Source organism: Ochlerotatus camptorhynchus, unplaced genomic scaffold (assembly GCF_037179485.1).
Source record: "Ochlerotatus camptorhynchus isolate MF236.1 unplaced genomic scaffold, CSIRO-AGI_Acam_v1.1 ptg000237l, whole genome shotgun sequence".
Lineage (NCBI taxonomy): Eukaryota > Metazoa > Arthropoda > Insecta > Diptera > Culicidae > Ochlerotatus > Ochlerotatus camptorhynchus.
Genome location: NW_027040727.1, coordinates 679,380 through 701,560, shown reverse-complemented (window position 1 = coordinate 701,560; position 22,181 = coordinate 679,380). Strand labels below are relative to the sequence as shown.

Below are 22,181 nucleotides of genomic sequence, written 5' to 3'. Positions count from 1 at the left end.
CCAGAATTATTATGACATGAAGTTCTTAGAAATTGTTAGATAAATTTGGAGGGATTTCTGTGGAGAAGAATTCAAGTTCTAAATTAAATTGAAGGTAATTTTAGAAGATTTCAAAAGGAGTTGTGAAAAAAAAAACTTTAAGGAAAAATCCTACGTGATTCCGAGGAGACTTGTATGGGGATCGTGAGAAAAATGACAGATGCATTTTAAGAAGAATTCCAAGAGAATTGTGATCAGTATTCAACAAGAAACAGAGTTCTAAGAGTTTTCTGGCAATAATTTGCTGAAAATTAGAAACAAATTCTTTAAAATACTCCAAACGGTTTCTAAATAAAATTTCGAGAGATTTCTTCTGTTTTGAATAGAGTTAAAATAAATGTTTGAAAAATTTTCTAAAGGAATCAAAGTTTCCGAATAGGTTCAAGGGAATTCTAAGAAGGATTTAAATTCAATTTTTAGAAGGGGTTTCAAGGAAATCCCAAAAAGAAATGAACGGTAATTATTACGTGGAGTGTTTTCTGGTTAATTGCCGAAAATTCCAAGATAATTTAGAGCAGAGTTCCAAGTTAATTCTGGAATTCATACCATTAGCATTTTTAACAACGAAAAATTCAAACCTTGGAAAATAATATTTCAGTTTCGGTTTTTACAAATATTTGTTTCCAAAGTCCAGCATCTTCAATATTTTCTTCCAAGGACCATACACTTTACATCTGAAAATGAAACGACGAAAATCAATTTGCAATATTGCTGAGTGATTAAATTCTAAAAACAATAAGACGGGAAACAGAAAAACCATGCAGCAAATAGAGCAATACATTCATTTGGTAAAGGATCACTCTATTTTAATGGTTTATTCTGAAATTCTGTTGTAAAAATTTGTTCCTATGGTATGGTTAATTTATTTTTCCCGGATCTCTCGTCGAATTCCCGGGTTTTTCCCGGTTTTCTCGGTTACTTTTCAAATTCCCGGATATTTCCCGGTATTCCCGGTTTCCCCGGTTTGCTGGCCACCCTGGCCGTTGGTTCCCGGTTCATGAGTTGATGGGTCGATAGGTAGGGTCCAGGTGTGGAAGCTGCCTCGGTGGCATTGGTGCTCAGCACGGAAAACAAGATCGATGGAAAACAAATCATTTGTATTGAGAGGTAATTGTTTTGCATTATGTTTGCTATAAAATAAAATGCTTGATATAGTTTTTGTGTATTTTTGACTCATTTCCAAATTTTATTTATTTATGGGAATGAGAAGAAATAACGGTTCTGGCTGTGCTACTCAATTTAGAGTAGATCTCATTTTAAGTAGCCACGAATGAGCGTGCGTTCAAGATGCATTTTACCGAAAACATGTTACGGTATTTTCATCGGCGTGACATAAATTTATTCGGCGGCGTGAGCCATTTTACTGCGGCGGCGCGCCGGCTAAATTTCATCGGCGGCGGCGGCGTATGAAAATCGTCGGCGGCGGCGGCGTGGCGCGGCGGCGCACAGGTCTATCCATTAAAGGCTCATTTTCTCCAGTTTTTAATGGACTTATAAATAATAAAATAAAATATATTATGGAATGATTTTTTGAATCCTTTTATCCCATTAAAAATGTTGATTAAAACAAGATTTTTATGGAAAATTCGCAGGAAAAATAAAAAAAAAAATGCTGTAAACTTTTAAATGACTTCAAAATTAAATTTTCAATTAAGACATAATATTCTAATGAACGATAGCAAAATTATTTAGCTTCATTTTCATAAAAAAAGATTTAAAATTGGTGCACTAGTTCCAAAGATATTGACATTTTAATAATCGTACGTTTGTCCAAAATTCAAAAAATCAAATTTTTTGTAGATCTGAAAAATGGCTCTACTTTAATTTTTTCTGACCACGGCATTGAATTCAGCGTAGGATTTTGCATTAGAAACGTTGGTCAACCACTAAAGTTCACACTTTTTATGTTGTTTTGTAAACTAGTGTAATTGCCCAATTGAGTAATTCGGATTACTCATAGAGGTTTTCCTTAGATACGCCAATGGTGCAGTTATAACTTTGAACTGATAAAAAATAGTCTCCAGCGATGTATAAAATTACGGTACAATGTGTCTGTTGTTTTTGAGAAAACAAGAAGTTACATTAAATTGATATTAAGTATCTCAACGGAAATTATATTAAAAAACAAATTATATTGAATATCTCAACAAACATTTCACCCTATGATACAGTTCATAGAGTCACATTTCTTAATGGGTTGTGAACGAAAATCAATATTTCTTTATCTGCATTTCTCGGTCCGGTAGTTTGTTCCGATACCGACAGCAGCAGAGAGAGATTCAGTACATAACAGATAAAAAGCAGAAACTGGACCATGTCCGGCCAGCAGGGCAAACACCGTCCACAGGACGACGTCTATATAGCTTCTGAGGAGGGCCGTCCGAGGAGAGGAGATATTAGTGCAGTGCAGAAGAGTACAAACGGCGGAAGACCCAGATGATAAATGAGCCTATGCCAAAAAGATGTACCAGCAGCAGAAGTGCGGCAACGCGGCCAGAATGTGCTCCTTTTTTGACAATGTGCCAAAAGTCGTCGGTCTCGAAGCTGGGTTGGAAGGGATGGGTGGTCTAACATGAGGGGACTTTCAACGCGATGATGGTATCGGCCCTCGGTGCAGCAATCTTTTTTATTTGTGTTCGGAAAATGGTTCGTATCTTACGTCGAACTTCCGCAGCTCCTTCTAGTCGGGAATATATTGCTTTCCGAAAAAAAACGTCATAACCAAATGGGTTGACTCCCGAATTGTGCTGAAAGTGGGTGCTTGGTATAATTTGGTCACTATTGAAATCATTTCCTCATTTCTTGTTCATGAAACGAGATCTTTAAATTTCTGTAAGTAATTTAACTTTGTACGGTCCCCAAAATTCACTCAGTCTGAGCTAGAAGATGGGTTTGGACACAGGTGCGACCGTTTCCTCCCAGTTCTAGCGCCGGTACTTTTCTACGATGGAAATTATTATAATTCTTTTCCTTAATGAAACAACGCTTTTTCATGCTCACCGAAAACAGCACCAAAAATGAGCAGAGATTTCCTCTTCACTCCTAACCGTGCCAAAAGCACTAATTTAGTTCTTCTTTTGCCTTGGGCCGCCGGTCGGCTCCCTCTTCCAGTAAGGGAAGACGAGCGCGTCCGGGCAAAATGTTTCAATTTAGCAGAAAATTTTGCGTTTTAATATTTTTTAATTTGTTCCGTTGCCTTTTTCGGGTCTGCTCCCATGGCCACATGTACGTTCTGTTTCCAGGGAGCGGATAAAGCGGTAGCGGGAAGATGGCATGATGGAACGAGCATGGTGTTTTTTACAACAATTAGTGCAATATGACTATGCCGCGTGCCTGTGAAGCTGGGATTTTCGTGATATCAGAAAGTTTTTTTTTAACCGTGGTGGGAATTGTTATGCGAGTAGTGGATGCCAATGCAGCGAGCAGGAAAGGGACGGCTAGCGTTTGTTACTACGTAGCGAAAATTGGCTTTAATACTATCTCTTTTTTGTGTGTGGATCCGTTTATCATTATAAAGTAAGCAGCATGTTACAACTCTGCTGAAAAATTGTAACCCACTCTTCAGTAGCAATTAACAGGAAACTATAGATCTCCGTAGCATAGCAGTTGGATAATCGATAGTTGGAGTACTAAAAGTCCAGTGCACAATATTCTACCATACTGTCGGCAAAATTCCAATGGTAGCTTTATTGCATCTTTCCAACGGACATTGGTTTAAAAGCGCTAAAACGGATTTCATTTACGCAAAAACGGATAATTTTAGACATACAGTGACTTTGGAGAAGATTGCATACATGATTAGCTCGTTCTTTTGAACATAACTTTTCATGATTAATCCAACTAGCAGGGAGGTAAAAAACCACTTTTTTTTTGTAAGTCAAGAAAACAAAATGGTGTCTTGGACAAAGTTTTAAATAATACTAGCATTTTACATCACAAACAAGAACAAACGTTGTTTCCGTGCCGACAATACCCATATTGTAGAATAATTCATGATTTTTTTCTAGAACTGGAAACCTCTGAATTTCAAAATGGTGTCAGACTTCAATGCCCTGCCCCATTCTTAAAATACCCATGTTTCAGCTTTTCAAAAACCGAAAGCCACTATCTTCACGCAAAGAAAACCGTTCCAATTTCCATGAACAAAAAATCATGATTTAATAAATCCAACTTTCGTGAAACTAGTCACAATTCCATGAATTCAATTCATCACCTTAGACCATTTCGATATTGTGACTTCATAAACTCATAAACGTGATTTTGTTCCTGCTTTCGTGAACGTTGTTCAACTCATAAACAAGTGTTCAAAATACATCCTCATTTGCATCCAGGTAAGATAGTTGGGAAGTCAAGCGAATAGAGCATTTAAAGTTTCTTTTATGTTTCACAGTTTATTTCCGAGGTTGATCCAGAGCCCATTAAATAAATTGCCCGTACTTCACAATACGACACTGAGCGATTACAAAAAGATTACCACGCGGATCCAGACATGGGCCGAGATGATGAATTTCTCCGAGCCTGGCGATGAACTTATATCGATAGCAAATATGCGAAGCATTTTAGGAACTGAGGATCCTGAAAGGGAAGATGACGGCTGGGCCTCAAGGGATTCTTCTCGATTGTTGGTACCTGGCACGATCTAACGTGTGCCGTCAGCAACATTGGCATCCACTACGATCGTGGGGCCTCCAGCGATTCTACGTTCGCCATATGACCAGCCGCCATCTTTGGTATTCGTGTTAGCAACATCGACCACAGTCACGATCGCTGAACCTCCAATGATTCAACCCGGCCACTGCAATCCGGCCACTGCAATCCGGCCATTGCAATCCGGCCACTGCCATCCAGCCGCTGCCATCCGGCCCCATAACACCATCAGCATCATGTGCACAGCTGCTTTCGAAGCCACCGCCGTTGGTATTATTTCGCCTTTGTCGTCGTCCACCGGCACCTGTTGCCTCGTCCAGCAGTGTACCGGAGACATTAAATAATAAATTAAAGAACTTCAAAATAGTTCTGAAGAGAACTTCAACGTAATTTAGAGTAAAATTTCAGAGTAGTTCTGAGGTTCAAAGTAATTTTGAGGAGAACTTCAAAATATTTCTTAGGAGAACTTCAGCGTAATTCTGAGTAAAATTTGATAGTAGTTCTGAGGAGAACTTCAGAGTATTTCTGTGGAGAGTTTCACAGTAAGTCTGATGAGACCTTCAGAGTAGTTCTGCGGAGACCTTTAGAGTAGTTCTGAGGAGAACTTAAGAGTAGTTCTGTAGAGAGTTTCAGAGTAATTCTGAGGAGACCTTCAGAGTAGTTCTGAGGATACCGTCAGAGTAGTTCTGAAGATCAAAGTAATTCTGAGGAGAACTTCAAAATAGTTCTGAGGAGAACTTCAGCGTTATTCTGATAAAATTTCAGAGAGTAGTTCTGAGGTTCAAAGTAATTCTGAGGAGAACTTCAAAATAGTTCTGAATAGAACTTCAGCGTAATTCTGAGTAAAATTTCAGAGTAGTTCTGAAGAGACCTTCAGAGTATTTCTGTGGAGAGTTTCAGCGTAAGTCTGAGGAGACCTTCAGAGTAGTTCTGTGGAGAGTTTCAGAGTAAGTCTGAGGAGACCTTCAGAGTAGTTCTGAGGAGACCTTCAGAGTAGCTCTGTGGAGAAGTTCAAAGTAATTCTGATGAGAACTTTAAAGTAGTTCTGATGAAAAGTTCAAAGTAATTCTGAGGAGAATTTAAGAATAGTTCTAAGGAGAATTTCAAAGTAGTTCTGCGGAGAACTTCAGCGTAATTCTGAGGAAAATTTCAGAGTAGTTTTGAGGAAAATTTCAGAGGGAGAACTTCAGAGTGTTTCTGTGGAGATTTTCAGAGTAGGTCTGAAGAGAACTTCAGAGTAGTTCTGATGAGACCTTCAGAGTACTTCTGATGAGAACTTAAGAGTAGTACTGTAGAGAGTTTCAGAGTAGTTCTGAGGAAAATTTCAGGGAAGTTCTAAGGAAAATTTCAGAGAAGTTCTAAGAAAAATTTCAGAGTATTTCTGAGACGAACTTCAGAGTATTTCTGTGTCGAGTTTCAGAGTAAGTCTGAAGAGAACTTCAGAGTAGTTCTGAGAAGACCTTCAGAGTAGTTCTGAGGAGACCATCAGAGCAGTGCTGAGGAGACCTTCAGAGTAGTTCTGAGGAGACCTTCAGAGTAGTTCTGAAGAGAATTTCCGAGAACTCCAGAGAAGTGTGTGTCATATGAAAGTGTAGACTCAAGAAGAATGTGGGCACATCCCCGGAGGTACGCAGAACATGTCTGGATCTGGCTAACGTGGTCTTCAGTACTTAATATGGCCATCAATGATCTTATGTTTGAATCCTGATGTAGTTTGACGCGTCACGCGAGGGTGTTGGTTCAAGAATAATCCAACCACTTTCCTGGGAGTATGGGGTTAACATGGTTCTGACCAATTACTATGACCTTGGATGATTATTTGGTTCACGTCAGAATTAATTCAAGATTACAAAAAATACAAAAGAAAACATTTAACGCTTTTCAGGTTGCCGCTTTTGCCGCAACGCACTCATGTTTTTTTATGCTACACACTTGAAAATAACTATTTTTACACGAGACGTAATCCATCTTTGACGTAAATTATGGAACGTGAGCAAACATGTCATGTAAAATTAAGTGTTCCCAAACAGAAACATACGCAACTCGACGAAAAGTAGGGTAATTGATTCTGGTTGCACCTATCCAAAAACTGATGATGGTTGGACCTATTTTTTCAATCGCTAGTTTAGTCAATCTTCGCTAATTTCTAATTTTCAAAGATCACTTTACTATCATAAAAAACTCTTTTTCTTCAATTTGCATGAGTGTTTTATTGAAAAAACTTCAAAACAATTGAGTTCCAATGTGTTTTCAAAACAGTTCACTTTCCACGCATTAGCTCGTCATCATGCCTTACTTTCAAACATACAAAAAAGGAATATTTTTTAAATTTATTTTTATTTTCATGCAGTAAAATACTGCTTTAAGGAGTAAGCAACACGTTAGTACGCCATTTATCCATTGGTTTCGCTAAAATGTTTGAATAATTAACGAAATTCGAATAGATAAATTGATCATGGTTGGACCTACGCATGATGATGGTTGGACCTATGTGTTTCCTAAGACGGTCGCTAGGTGCGCTTCGGTTTGTCTACATCCTTCATGCGCAGCTTATTTGAAATTCGATTTCGTTTTGGCTTCGATTGAAAAAATGGCTAAAGAAAGACTGTTCTTTAAGTAAGAAATAAATCACTTACCGCGTATCAGGCAACTTCACGCAAAAATTAAGGTAAGCCACGGCAAGAAATATGGAAGCGAAATAGTGCTGAGTGTTGATTCGGAGAACCAGCTAGGGGATTGGGTTTGTATGTGCGCTGCTTCTTACAGTCCCAAGACGACCAAAAAGATCTTGGAAGCTGCTAAAGACCTTGCGTCACTAGTTGGGCGTAAATTTAAAGGAGGAATTCCATCGTCAGGTTGGCTGAATCATCGATTTCCGAACTATCACGAAAGCGCCGAAAGAATCTGTTAATATGAATTTACATTAAGCACTTCTCATACACCTTCTGTGTGTGGATTTACTTGAAATAAAATGTTAACAAACTAAAATTGCTAACTGTAACTTATTTCCGAAAAAAAAAACTCCTAGGAGAAAAAGGACTATAAAACCGGAATTAAGTTCTGATATTCTATCATTTTAAGCCCCTAAATTCCCCGGGGGCACCCAGAACATGCCCAGAAGTGGCCAATGTGGTCCAAGGCACTCAATTTTGTTATTGATCTTGTTATCGAATTTGGAAGTAATGTGAAGTGTCGCATGATAGGTTTTATTCCTTCCATGTCAAAATTAGCTCCATGTTCCATATACCCTAGAACTTGTTCCGACCATATCTCCGGAACCAGTTGACCGATTACAAAAATATTCGATAGCTTTCAATGGGACCACAATACCTATAGTTTGACATTAAAAAAAAATCCAAATCGGGTCAATGATTTCCGAGAAAATGAGCCATGATGAATAGCTAATGCGTGGAAAGTGAACTTTTTTAAAAACGAAGTTAAACTCAAATATCTTGATTTTTTTAAATAGCAAATTCATAAAAACTGTATAAAAAGGGTTTTTTTTCGTGATACCAATGAGCTTTCAACAAAGTTTTTGAACAAATATGGTCTAAACTAGCATTTGTAAGAATAGGTCCAACCATCATCATTTTTTAGGTCCAACCAACATCATAATTCTTTGCTGAATAAAAACGTTTTATAAAATCATTTGTTCATAATATTTAACTTTTTATGTTATTATTAGAAACAAGAAAGGTAGATCTTTCCCCTAATCACGCATTTTTCATAATTATATGTTGAAATCATAAAAAAAATACGACATGAATGTTGACGTCGTGTGAAACCGGCCTGAATAGGTCCAACCATCATCAGTTACCCTACAATTGATTGAATTTATTTTCTCGTTTCTTTCAACTGATTTTTATGTCATTTGGGCCGCTTGCATGTGTCGGTCTCAGGGCACCGAAATTTACATGCCTTTTTGGTAGTGTGTAAGTCAAGCTCAGAGGAAAAGAAGATTCTGGATTGCTGACAGATGAAGGAAAAGCCTATTTAAACAAGTACCTAAATGAGCGTAAGCAGAAGAAGGTTGACCTGAAAACCAGAGTGTTAGCCCAAGCGCGCCGGCAGCGATCCTGGGATGAGAAAAAAAAGTCAATGCAAAACTTAATCGCACACATTCCTGATGCCAAGGACCACTTGCAATCACACAACGCTGGAGGGCGACCGCCATTTTAAGAACACCAGCCTGATTTGCTTAAAGCAATCGTGGACATTGCAATGCATTGCAATGCATGCAATGCACAGGATTTCACATTAGCCGATCGGGAGTATCAGGATGCGGGAAAACTCATCACACAACGGACGAATAATTGAGATCCTTGCCTGAGCAAGTGTGGTGAAAGGCTCCCTTTTCACCGCCAACCTCAGGACCGAGACGACTATGATGAACGAAGGCGGCAGTACGCCCGGCTGATTTCGGGTTATTGGGAGCTTCCATCAGGCTTTCTACGGTGTGTTATGGATGCTGACAGTATGTTAGACCAAGATATCGTCGTCAATCCCTGGGAGCTGGATTGTTTAATTTTTCCAAGCGGTATGTTACCCTTCTTTATAAGAAGGATAAAAAGCGTAATTGAAAAAATCTTTGAAATCAGCTATTAAATACAAATTATGATGCCTACTGCATGCTCAATTATCAAAGAACATGAGTTGAAGTTAAATGGTTGCTTTTTAGGTTTCCTCAATTCCCGTCCGTGTAAGTCCGACGAATGATCTATCCTGGAACAAAAGACACATGTACTTACAAATTCCGCAGTGGTAACTGACAAGTCCCGGGGAGGTTTTCGACTTTCGACTGCCAACATCCATCCAGCAACGAGCGATAAAGCCATAGCCAAGTTCAACTGGGATAATCGACTTACCATCAATTGATTCATCACCAGACTTCTTGGCAAACTCATACGCCTAATACATGGTACGACAACGAATGGCAACATACGGTCTGAAGCAAACCATCGACACAATTTATTACGTTTGTAATCGTTTAGAAGAACATGAAAATTTACATCACTTCACTTCCCCGCTGGCACTTTTCCCATGGAGTCGAATCGAAAGAACATATGCATTGTTCTACCTCGACGAAAAGGAAAAGCGCTTGTGCTTCTTGGAATTCATAGCGTTTGAACTACGGAGCATTCAATAATGCATTTCATTGGCATTTTGCAGTCGAAACCATGAATAACAAATGAGTCGATGCAAGACTTAATGCACTTGGGTGATATATTTACGTGACATGCAACTATTTGGACTTAGTTTGGGGACGTGGCAATACTAAATTGATGGTGCATAAGGTGATCTAATTGCCTGAATCACCGAGAGCATTTAAATTAATCGGCTTTAATACCGGGAGCTTATAGTTATTAAGTTGAATGAGCGAATGTATCTTCTTGAGTTGAGTTGAGTTTTTTGCTGCACTGACCGGAGGCAGTAGACTGGAAGTGATGAGAATCATTGCTCACTTTCATTGGAGGTGAAATGTAACAAACCCCTTCTTTATTTGCAAGAATGACTAATATCCCCTTTTGATTAAATAATTTTCTCATTTTGTCTCTTTTGGAAAATCACAGAACTTTTTGGAAAATATGATCGTTGAATGGAATTAAATAAAAAAGTGTTTTCAGTATGCACCATTACGTCAATCTGTCGATTGCTCTCCATTGCGAGTGACGTACAAAGCTCAACCAACGTCGGGAAAGACGATTCCCTTTCCCTTTTGCCTTTGGTTGTGGATGGTGGTTATAATGGTGGAAAATTGTTGCGCATTGCCAGGAAAGTTGTTCTCACTCTGGATGGTTGTTGGTACGACGATGGCAAGCTCCAGGACCTTGTAGCTAGACAAAGTGTGATAGCGAATACAACGACGGCGGCGACGATTGACGTGATACTCAAATCCTTTAAGCTTGTTCAGCACTTTCGCTCCACTACTCGGTACTGTCTGACAATAATGACGGCTTTAAGCGAACCGGACTCAGTGACTGCACAGTAGTTAGGTACCTAGCCGCTAGAGCGACCATCACAATGTCGATGCTGCTGCAACCAGTTGCTCGTTGTGGAAAGAGGATGAAATTTCAACTAGGAGGATGATGAGCTTCGTAATCGATATTGGTTGAATATTGTTGTGTTAAGCTATATGTATAAAGTGTTTTGCTGAAGGGTTTAATATGGCATAGTAAACTACTGAAATGATTTCTGTAAATCATGGTCCGAAAGATAGATTACTTGTCATCGTATCAACCTTGAACATTTTGCAAAACTTAATACGTCTATCAAGGATGTCTATCAAAATTTGTTTTAATCTCGGTACAATCAAGCACCGGACAGACGAACGCGTTCACAAGAAGTGGAAAACTGTATAGATCACCAGCTTCGGACCAGATGACAGCAGTAGTAAACCCGAAGGGGCACCAGGAGTTCAAACAAAAACACCCGGGTAGAGGGGAATATCAAATTTTACTTTCAATATCCTATTATGTTATTGGTATGTTGTATGCTACAACAAGTTAATAACTTATTCTACTAAAGGGTGTCCACGATGAAATTGCCACACTATGAAATTGCTCTAACTTTTTAACCGTTGGGTAGAATTTAATGAAAATTTGGGTGGATTTAGTTCATAGTGCATTATTTACATCCTGCAAGTTTTAAAGTCCTGTGATCAAAACTCGCGGAAATGGAGTCAAAAGAACAGCTCGTGCGTGATAAAATCTTGCGCATTCATCACGAGAACAAGGATCTCTCGCATCGTTCCATCGCTAAAACGTTGGGAATCGCGAATTACACGGCGTCGCGAGTGATTAAGCGGTTCGAGGAACGGTTGACCACCGATCGGAAGCCCAGAAGTGAAGGAAAAAGTATTCCGTACAACACCAAAAATCACAACCGCGTAGTTGGGGCCTTCAACCGAAATCCGAACGCCTCCGTTAGGGATGTGGCTAAGAAGCTGCACCTAAGCCGAAGTTTTGTCCAGAAGGCCAAAACTAAGGCTGGGCTTCGAACGTTCAAGGTACAAAAGGCCCCTAATCGCGACGAGAAGCAGAACAAGTCCGCCAAAACCCGTGCCAGGAAATTGTACCTCAATATGCTGACGAAAGTTGAATGCTGCATCATGGACGACGAAACATATGTGAAGGCCGACTTCAAACAGATCCCCGGCAACCTGTTTTTCACGGCCAAGGATAAGTTCAGCGTTCCAGAGCATGTCCGCACTCAGAAGATGTCCAAATTTGCGAAGAAATTCCTGGTTTGGCAAGCCATCTGCACGTGCGGGAAGCGGAGTGCACCTTTCGTGACCCAGGACACGATGAACGGACAGGTGTACATAAAAGAGTGCCTCCAGAAGCGGCTGCTTCCTCTCCTGAAGGCCCACAACGTCCCAACAATCTTCTGGCCGGATTTGGCCTCATGCCACTACTCCAAGGACGTGCTGAAGTGGTATGCGGACAATAAGGTCAATTTCGTGCCGAAAATGTTCAACCTAGAGTCGGTGTATAATGAGTCACGCCAAGAGAAAAACAGTTGAACTCGCATCACGGTTTTCGAAAGATTCCCTTTCTTTTAACTTGGCAACAGAGGACTTCTGCATCAACTTCAAATGACTTCTAGCGAGGAAAAAAATTAACGGCTGTAGTAAATCATTATATCAGTGATTTTGTCGAATTATCTTTAAGAAAAATAGTAGAAATTGTCATTACTGATCATTACAAAACGTATCGCATGACAAATGTAATGCTCACTGCGTGTATATGATCATTTCTTCGATTATATTTCATATTTAATTGCAATACCTTTCGTGGACCTTTCATAGCATCGTAATGCTTGTTTTCTTTGCACGATAGGTAGCCGGTTTGACAGTTCAATAGGTAGACTTGGCTTCACTCTTGGCGTGACTCATTATACACCGACTCTAGTTCAACCCTCCCAACACTCCGGAGCTCCGCCCCATCGAGAAGTACTGGGCGATTATGAAGCAGCACCTTCTTAAACGACCTAAGGTAGTGAAGACAGTCGAGGAACTGAAGAAAGTATGGGTTTACATGCAAAAAACGGTTGATTCACAGGTTGTGCAGAATCTTATGGCCGGGGTTAAGGCCAAGGTACGGGCATTTGCGTATGAACTGTAAATAAAATACGAGTAAAATGGTAAAATGAAGCTTAATAGTTATATCTCAATCCCTGAAAATTTGATGGCAATCGGATGAAAACTCGAATTTTGCGAATCAATTTTGTGTGTGGCAATTTCATCGTGGACACCCTTTATCAAGGCATAAATTACAATTTTTATTTTATGAATCATGAATTCAATAGTTATTAATTTACAATTAAATTAATTAATTTTAATTCTTATTATTCTTCAGATATGGAAGCAACTTACTTTTCTGTTACTCGTTTATTTATTTATTTATTGTTTCAAGGATTAATCTGACATATGGTTGGCTTAATGAATTAAAAAAAGTACAATTAAAACAAAAAAAACAGGGCACGTTCTAATTCAGTAAGTCTTCTAATAAAAACTACAAGGGACAGCCCTATGGGGTTGTACGCAATGGTGACGTAGAACTATGTGGTCTTATATAATAAATCTTATTTATTAACTGCAGCAGGTGTTTTGTGTAGGAATAGGAATTTGCGCGGAGGTCTCTCTGTTCATACTCTTCAGTATGACGCGCTTGACATAGATGGCCCACAGTCACGAAGAGCTACTGATTACGATCAATAGCGGTGCAGCTTCTTCCTCCTTCTATGGATGCTCATGTGAGCTGCAGCTCGCTGCTTGCAGGCAGGCTTTCGTTGTGTACTGGAGAACACCACCATTCACCACGCGGTGATTGAATAAACACCGTTTGGTGAGACCAGATGGAATTATATAGTGACTTTTTGAAAAATGATAAAGTCTTTACTTGGACAAATTCGAGGAAAAACATTGCTATCGATTAGCGTATTAAGAATTAAAATCCATCATCTCTGGATCAAAATCAGATCACTTTCATGCCGTGACCGACTTTGTTTTTTTAAATCACACCCCAAATTTTGCCTTAGCGTACATGGTATGTTAGATTTTAACATATCTAGATAGAGCTAGAATTAGGTGTAACAGCTTGTGTTAACAATGGCTTCTCTCGATGATTTTTAGGAATTCAAGGCACGCCCACGAAAACCAACATTACCGTCGGGTAGGGGAATTTTTACCTTGAAATTTTAACTCCACAGTGCTCAAACGGTTTCAAATCAGGTCCTGATTAGCCTCCCAAAATTTAAACACATTTGATAAGAAACTGACTTGGCACAAACTATTCGAGGTTTATATGGAAATTACAATGGGAAAACCAAACTTTTTGTACATTATCTTCTACCCATTTTCCATATGGATTTTTCGAAAATTTCTATAACTATTCTTACGGGAAATTTTCTAAGCTACAACTTTGCGCAATATCTTTTTTCAGCCAAATGTCAAATTAATTTTTTATTAATTTTTATTATTGATAATCTTGTGGCATGATCAAGCAGCTGTTCTGTGGGCAACACTGTATTATGCAGTGTGACATAGTAGCCATGATTTTTGTCCTCTATTCTACGCGCCATAAACAGCAATGTTGCCTGCTGAACAGTTGATTGAGCATAATCATAAGACATCGGTGACTTGAATCGTTAATAACTTTTGTTCCTTACATTTGATTGAAAAGTGGTTTTCTACAAAGTTGTAGCTGAGAAAATTTTCAACAAGCTCAGTTATCATTTTTAAAGTATAGTGATGTGGTTAATTGTTAGATAGATATGAAAAAAAATATAAGTTTTCCCATAGTAATTCCCATATGAACTTGAAATGGTGTGTGTCAAGGCAGTTTCTTACTAAAGTAGTTCAAATTTTGGGAGGCTAATCAGGACCCAATTTGGAACCGTTTAAGCACTGTGGAGCAAAAATTTCAAATTTTGCATCAGTCTAATGCTCATGTGGGCTGCAGCTCACTGCTTGCACACAGCCTTTCGTTGTGTACTGGAGAACAATGTAGACACTGTTTGGTGAGAACGGATGGAATTTAACTTTGAAATCTGTGTTAGAGAAATCGCTTTTCACAGGCAACCGGTGATAATTTTAACTATCAAAGCAACAGTTGCACATTCGTGCAATTTTCAATGGTGACATTTTGAAAAATGATAAAGTTTTAATTGTAAGATGCGTAGAAATATATCTGATCGATTGGTGAAACAATATCTGAAATTAGTCCAGCGGCAGCTGAGCTATTACCATTCAAAATCTTTCATAATTTTGTTACATGTTCTGAAACGGTCAATCGATCGTTTCATATAAGAAGCGTTAGAGTTGGTGCCTGATCGACAGGCAACATTTTCAAATAAGTGCTCGAATCAATTTACGTTATTTTGTTTTGATGACTGATGATTGATGGGAGGAAAATGGGTGAAATCCATACTGAAAGGATACCAAATCAAAATTGATGACTGATAATTAAAAAAATTAACGATGAGAAATTTGGATCAAGTTTGAACCGGAAACCTATCTAGGAACAAAGAATGAACTGAAATAAAGAAACTGCAATTTTCGTGGTTTTTCAGGGAGATATATTTGGTCTTTCCCTTTTGGACCGCCGAGTGAAGAAGACTGAAAGTTCGAATCGTAATTTTATTAAAAGCAGTGCAAGATTAATTTACATAAATCAAGTATGGTGATTAATGCCTATAGAAGTGATTTAAAAAAAAATACGGTTAATTTATAATTTTTTCCAGAGTTTATTATTGAATTTGATTATTGCAATCTAAGAAAAAAAAACGTGAGACGCGTGTTGAAAAAATTGATAATTAAAGTAAGCGTTTTTATTGAAAAGAAAATTAGAGTAGTTTAATAAGAGAAATTTAATTGATTTAATTATAGAGAAAAGATTGCTTAGGAGTGAGTCGGAGTAATAAAAAAAAATCAACGTAGAAGAAGAAAGAATTGAAGAAAAGGTAATTTAATGGAAATCATTCAAATGAGTTTGTCTGATGCTAAGGAGATTTTTTTCAACATAAGCCACGAGGAGGTAGCTAGTGCAACTTGGGCCTTTGTTGCTTTGACCCATTGCGACCCATTATTGAGGCATCCGAGGTTAGGAATCTCGGTAAAAAGTGACTTTTGATCGATAGCGAATTCGATCCCGTTGGTAGCTGGTATCAGGCGTGGTTACCCTGGGTGTCCCTATCGCCTCGTGGTTGCGTACCACTATAGAGCATTCGGAGAGCGTTGGTAATCGGAAGGTTATCTCGACCCACGTGCGTCACGTGCCAAAAGTGACTGCCTGAATCGTGGTACAGACCACAAAGGGGAAAGACTCCCAACGCCAGCGTGACCAGCCCGACTCACGTACCTAAAAATCAGAGGCGATACCATCCCGTCAACCTCACTCACCAAAATCAGCCTTGTTCAGCACGGTTCGAACGGCCCCGCCGGAATCCACTGAGCGTCGATAGACATCCGAACGACGCTATCTATCCGAGCGTCGGTATCCATCGAGCGTGGGTGCCCAACTGGTCGTATATCCTGGTTCTGGCAAAATCCTCTAGCCGACACCGCCCTACACGGGGCTGTTCACGTAGCGTACACAGCGTACACAACGAGCCGGTCGGACAAATACTGGTTTTCCCTGCACGGTCGAGAGCGATCGTCATCAACCGTCATCGAAAGGACGAACCACCCACCAGGAGCGAGTGGGGTTCGGACCAGGTAGCCAGCAGAAAAACCGTAGGTACGCGAACCATCATCATCATCACATAAATTACACACCACTAAACCAGTAGGAACTCACTGATTATATTCAGTAGGGGAAAAACCAAAGGTAGGGGGTTAGGACGACTCACGATCAGGAAAATAGAGCAGGGGATTGTAAAGTTTCTTTTATTAAAAAAAAACATCAAAATTAAAATGAAAACTGGAAAATTTACATCAAATTTACAATTCGTTTTCTCTCATTAAAAATATTCTTTTAAAACTTGATTTTAATAAATTCATTCATGCACCGTATCCACTAGTTAATCAATCAAATTGGAAGACTTACTACGATTAATTAATTGGGAAATTTCATTGAACGGATTAAGGATTTTGGACTTGGGAATTGGGCAGATGTTTGGTTGTTGGAAAAACACTGATAGGTGGATTCTGCTGGGTTGAGGAAAACTGCTAGCTGGGCAAATCTATCTGCAATTCTCGGCAGACGACTTCTTCGTCTGGCGCATAAGCCGGAATTTTGAGAACCCTAGCAGGATCCCCTTTACAGTTCTATTTTCGGTTTTTACAAAGTGTACTCCCATATAGAAATCACAGATGTAGTCCTACGTCAAACAGTTAACGGCACATTAAAGTCAAACAATGCATAGACGTCTTTAGCGACAGCACGGAAAGATTCATTCAACCCATATTGCCGATTATGAGCTGCGAGATGTACAAAATTACGCTGTCTAATCACTCTCTCAGGTGCGTAAAGGAAGAGCTGCCGAAGTAATTCGGGGAATCAATCTCGCTGGTCATGATCTAAGCAGTCAAACACAGCTTGAGCGTTTCGTCTTCTTTGTTCCAAGGTATCAATTCCAAGCCGACGACAGCAATCCACGTATGACGACAGGTTTGACGTAGCGCGTAGTGAACAAACTTTCTCTGTACACTCTCAAATCTGGCTATCCAGCATGCTGGTACGGGCACCAGACGACAGCACTGTACTCTAAGGTTGAACGTTCTAACGAACAATACAGCGCCCGCTGGCAAATCGGATCGTGAAAGTCTTCAGATATTTTGAACATAAAGCCAAGCTGCCTGTTAGCTTTAGTCAGGATGACATTGTAGTGTGGTTTGAAGGTCAATTCACAGCCGAGTGTTTCTTCCAAATCTTTGATGTGGCTAACCCTCTCTAATGTTTGCCCGGAAATGGAATAATCAAATATTATCGGGTTTTGAGCGTCAAGAAGTTACGGGAGCACCAACTCTGCATACGATCCTTGCTCGTTGGCGAAAAGCGAAAACATAATGGGTCCCAGATTACTTCCTTGGAGAACGCTGTGAACACTTCAGAACGAGAAGCTCCAATCTTAACGCAAAGCGAACGGTTCGTAAGGTAAGATTTGAACCACGAGATGAAGGACCCAGACACTCCAAGCTTATCAAGCTTGCTCAAATGAATGTTGAGGTCTACTCGGTCAAATGCAGCCTTGAGATCAGTGTAAACAGCGTTGATTTGTCCACCAGAGTTCATGGTTCGAACGCAGAGCGACACGAATTCGGTCAAATTGGTTGTAACTGACCGTTTTGGGTAGAATCTATGCTGAACAGTGGAGATGTAATGTTTACAAGAGCTGAAGAGCGACTTATTGATGGTGATCTCGAATACATTGGGGCAGCAACAAAGCGATGTGATGCCTCTGTAATTCTGGACATTCCTTTTATCGCCTTTCTTGTGGACGGGAACATATACGAAAATCTCAACGCCTCAGGAAATTTACTCTCCTGTAGTGACAGATTATATTACTTCACCAAGGGAATGAGCAACGACTCCGAACACAGCTTCAGAACGGCCCGGCAGCAAACGAGAGTTTCAACCTTTGAAGAGCTAGATTGACGGTATGTTCACTGATGTGAACCGGACGGAGGTCAAATGCATCTGTTGGAGAATTGCTTATAGCAATCGTGACTTAATTTGGTGAGGCAGAAGATTCATTGAACGAGCTCATGAAATGTTGAGCAAAAAGGCAACATTTCTGCGGTTCAGATTTAGTGGTTTGCTCACCGAGATGAACTGACAATGGCAAACCGACTTCGTTCTTTTAAGAGTTTACAAACGACCAGAAATGCTTTGGATTTCTGCGAAGAGATGATTGATACATGTTGATACATGAATCTGTTGTATTTCCTATAGTCGTTACTTGTGCGGTTGAACTTCTGCTTCGTAATGTACGAACGATTTTGGCAGTATATTCGTAGAGATTTAACCCTATACCGTTTTAGTCGACGCAAGTGACCCTTATACCACGGTGGCTGTGGTGCGGGCGGGCCTCAAAACCTTTAATGGAAAATATGTCATGCAATATGTCATTCAACGGAGACACTATTCAGCAACTTTTTTGTGTATAGTACAAATACTGAAAATAGTTCAACAATTAAGAAATTTAACGAACACAATAGGAATACTTCGCGAACTAATCAGAAGAGCAGACGGATGGAATGAATGTATATTCTCTTTCTCGGACATCACTTTCCAGGTTGTGCACAAATTTGCCTTGCAAGCACTGTAGCAAAACGGTCAACCTGATCGGAGCTCGGTGACACGGTCGCGACATGAAAGTGGTCTGATTTTGATCCAGAGATGATGGATTTTAATTCTTAATACGCCAATCGATAGGAACTTTTTCTACAAATCTGTTAAAATTAAGACTTAATCATTTTTCGAAATGTCACTATTGAAAATTGCACGAATATGCAACTGTTGCTATGATAATTAAAATAATCACCCATTGCCCGCGAAAAGTGATTTCCCTAACACAGATTTCAAAGTTGAACTCCTTCCGGTCTCACCAAACGGTGTTTATTCAATCACCACGTTGTGAGTGGTGGTATTCTCCATAGAAGGAGGAAGAAGCTTCATACTAAAGAGTATGAACAGAGAGAACTCCGCGCAAATTCCTATTCCTACACAAAACACAAGCTCCTGCTGCAGTTAACAAATAAGATTTATTATATAAGACCACGTAGTCCTACGTCACCATTGCGCACAACTCCATAGGGCTGTCCCTTGTAGTTTTTATTTGATTTTTTTTCACGGCATACTATGTTAGAAAGAGTTTTTTTTTTCATTTACCAAATCAAGCAACTTTCTAGAATACCTCAACACGCTACCTCACAAAAGCAACATGTTAAGAGCGTTTATTGTGTTTATTCCGCTTCTCGCGTGACGCGTACCGAGTCGACTCGTTTATGTCACCCAATTCCCGTTCTCGAATAGAGTGACAATTGTCGATACGAATGAACTCCGATGAACTTTCGGTGTATTCCCATAGTCGATGTATATCGACAAAACTCGGATCGGAATGACGTTTTCATGCGAGTGTTGTCGATACGTCAGAAGCAATCGAGAAGGCTTGAAAATCGAGAAAATGGAAGTGAAGCGGTAAGTTTTATTTTTTATGCTTTTGAAAATACTTTTTTATCATAAAATTATATTATTGCAGAATCCGTGTGACAAACCAAAAGCAGTTTGCTTTCCTGGTTGATCGGATGGAAGCACACGGTTGCCAGAGGGCAAAAATTTTGCGAGGCAGCTGCAATAGACCGGCAAAAGTACCACGCGTCAAGGTCCCCCGACTCGGGATGTAAAGGGCTGGCAAAAGGTAAGTTATTAAATTTATGTTCATGCCGTTTTAATAGAAAACATTTTACCGTTATGTGCATGAGGAATTTTCTGCTCTCTGTTTCTCAAATGTAAGCTTGTATAAGGTACCCCCGAGGAGCGGATTGGTCACGTATTTTCGATGCAGCAAAACACATTAAAAGCGCATATTCTTAGCACAAAAAAGTGGGACCTGTTAAAAATAACTGATTCCATTTGAATTAAAGTTATGTTTACCCTTCGCTACAAATCGCTTAAAAACCCGACTTTTGATCCGAGGCCCACAGGGCCAAGTGACATACCATTCTACTCAGCTCGACGAGATCGGAACATGTGTGTGTGTGTGTTTTTTTTTTGCAAGGAAGAAACCTTTAAAAAGGCCATTATGCCACCACTTGACGACCGGGCGCACGGTCACGGTGACACTGTGTGTGGGATTCTTACCGCACTAAAACCTCCTTGGACACCTTGCCCTTTTCCCCCGAAACCACTTGTCGTATTACTTCGTAAGGTTCAAATCTCACCATATGTGGATAAATTCAGGTTTTTAGTTTTAATTAAGCAATATGCTTGTGTGTTTATGTCAGATTATCATTCATCGATAAAATTAATAAATGGTTTTAAATGGAGACAAACACACTCATTTGCTTTAACAAATTTTTTATCCATATTATTTTAAACGATCTATAAAATTATTTTAACGCTATTGAATATTTCCGGAATTGGTACACAGGTTCCGGAGATACGGCCTGAACATGTTACGGAGGAACACTCATATGGAAATTCAATTCTGCTCACAACACTCTTTTTGACGTTCTTATATTCACCACCAGAGGTTGAATCGATCGCTTAGTTTCTATTAAAAAGGCGTACAAAGCATCCCTAATAATAATTGTATGGTTAATTTGCTTAACGACGTGTTCTGGGTATCATCCAAACCATTTGTGGAATAGTTCAATGATTTGGGTTATCGTTCGTTTATGGTTATTTTTTATTAGGGATATTCTGTTCTGTTTTTTAGTATGTTTTCTGTCTTTGCAGGTTTGGACAGATTATAAAAACACAATCAAACAAAAGTTATCGTACAACAATCGCGAGACTATAGCTACCGGTGGTGGGCCGAACACAATGAAGGTGTTATCACCAACTGAGGATGCAGTTGTTAAACTGCTGTCCCTGGACAAAACGGTAAATAATTCCGGTATGTATATGCAATCTAAATTAGTTTGGATATGTACAATACATTCATTTATAGGTTCTAGATTTGGTCTGCCTGTGACTGTTACATCACCACTAAGTCCTGAACCGGGTCCCAGTCAACCGCGTAATATTCTGTCGTCACCGGGACCGCCACTTCTCTCCAGTACAATGGAAGCTTACGCCAACCCGACTGAAGTAGATGACCCAGTTGACGAGGTAGTAGAAGATATTGAGAACAACAATAACAACAGCAGCTCTCGTACCGCGCAACGCAAACGACGGCATCCGGATAGTAAGGATTTGCGGTATAACTTGCTGGAACAACAAACGGAATATTTAAAAAAGATCGTCGAGAATACCGGAGAATGCGCACGGTACTCCCGAAAAGTCTTCAAACTACGAGAGGAAGAAGCGAAACAACGACGTGAATATATGCTACAAAAAACAAAAGATAGACAAGCAGAATTGGAGTTCAAAATTGAATTGTTGAAGTACAAAAAGGAAAAACTTGAAATTTTGAAATACAAAGAGTGTCAGGAATAGAAATATGATTCAATATCGAAACAAACCCACTTTTTAAATAAAAATAAATAAATAATTTGAACAACCTACTTGCTTAAATAACTAGTCCGCTTTTAGAGAAAGAAGGTTTTTTGTGCAATATTTCCGTCTTGTTTATTTGGTCAAATTCCGATTAACTTGCTTGGTTTCGTTATTCGGTGGACATGAGTCTCTGAGTCTTCAGCTCAGTGGTTGAGGAGATATGCCATTTAGAAACATGACCTCACAATCTGTGTGTCTGTGGGTGTTTGGATCCGAGTCCAAGATCCCAGCGGCCGTCGGGGTGGGTGTCCGTGGGTTCCAGTACAGTAAAACCGGTTATATTAGCGTCGTTTTATCGTTTCTGACACTGGCCTCATACCGGCTTCTTTC

At 39.6% G+C, this 22,181-nt stretch overlaps 1 protein-coding gene and 1 pseudogene across 1 annotated transcript in view; both read left to right on the top strand.

The window, feature by feature from the left end:
- Window positions 1–22,181, top strand: part of DIP-alpha (Dpr-interacting protein alpha) — a 361,511-nt gene that overhangs the window by 74,993 nt on the left and 264,337 nt on the right. The window lies entirely within an intron of this gene.
- Window positions 19,816–21,791, top strand: LOC135704368 (uncharacterized; annotated as a pseudogene).